Source organism: Myotis brandtii, unplaced genomic scaffold (assembly GCF_000412655.1).
Source record: "Myotis brandtii unplaced genomic scaffold, ASM41265v1 scaffold194, whole genome shotgun sequence".
NCBI lineage: Eukaryota > Metazoa > Chordata > Mammalia > Chiroptera > Vespertilionidae > Myotis > Myotis brandtii.
In genome coordinates, this window is record NW_005357232.1 from 546724 (window position 1) to 547918 (window position 1195).

Below are 1195 nucleotides of genomic sequence, written 5' to 3' on the forward strand. Positions count from 1 at the left end.
CCGCCCTCAGTGTCCCCGCCTCGGCTCAGAAACACTGGCGTGGAGGAGGGACCCCTCGCGGACCCCTCCGCTGGCTGCGCCTCAGGCTTGGGGCGGGGGGGCGGCCCCCGTTTCCAGGGGTGATCGTGGAGCCTCGGGTCTGTGAGCGAGAGAATGCGGGCGTGTCCCCCAGACGGCCTGGTGGCAGGAGGCAGGAGGCGCGGCTCGGTCCCGTCTCGGTCTCTCCTTTTGCAGCTCCCGACCTGGCTGCTGCCCTTGGCTGAGCTGGTAGCAAATCAGGGCTCCTGTTTGCAGGCGTTTTCATTTAATCCCGATAGCTTCTGCCTGAGGTGGGACTTACCCCGTTCACCAGCGAGGTAACTGAGGCCCAGGGTTGCACTCTCCAATAGAAATACAGTGCTAGCCTCATCGGAGATTCTGCATTTCCTAGGAGCCACATCGGAAAAGTAAAAAGAGCCGCGCCGGTGTGGCTCAGTGGTTGAGCGTTGTGGCCCCACGAGCCGGGAGGTCCTGGTTGGACTCCGGTCAGAGGGGGTTTCGGGCTGGATCCCCAGTAGGGGGCGGGCAGGAGGCAGCCGATCAATGATTCTCTCTTGTTGATGTTTCTCTCTCCTCCCTTCTCTAAAGTCAATAAAAACATTTTTTTAAAAAAGCAAAAAGAAATCCGTGAAGTCAATATTATATTCTATTTAACCCAGTTAAAAAAATTTAACATGTAATTAATATGAATTGAAATTAACTTTAATATTATATTGTATTTAATTCAGTTTTCAGAACACAGATTTCAACATGTAATTAATGTGAAAGTTATCAATGAGATATTTTACATTCTCTTTTTGGTACCAGTCTTTGAAATCCTGTATGCATTTTATTTTTTATTTTTATTTTCTTTATTGATTAAGGTATTACATATGTGCCCTTATCCCCCCTTGCTCCCCCCTCTCCCCTCCCTCGTGTCCATTGGTTAGGCTTATATGCATGCATACAAGTCTTTTGGTTGACTTCTCCCCCTTCCCCCCACCCTCCCCTACCTTCCCTCTGAGGTTTCAGCATCTGATTGATGCTTCTCAGTCTCTGGATCTGTTTTTGTTCATCAGTTTATGTTGTTCATTATATTCCACAAATGAGTGAGATCATGTGATATGTATCTTTCTCTGAATGGCTTATTTCACTTAGCATAATGCTCTCCAGGTCC

At 48.5% G+C, this 1195-nt stretch overlaps 1 protein-coding gene across 1 annotated transcript in view; it reads left to right on the plus strand.

Annotated features, from left to right (window-relative positions):
• The window catches only part of FAM177A1 (family with sequence similarity 177, member A1), a 26132-nt gene that overhangs the window by 521 nt on the left and 24416 nt on the right, over positions 1-1195 (plus strand). The window lies entirely within an intron of this gene.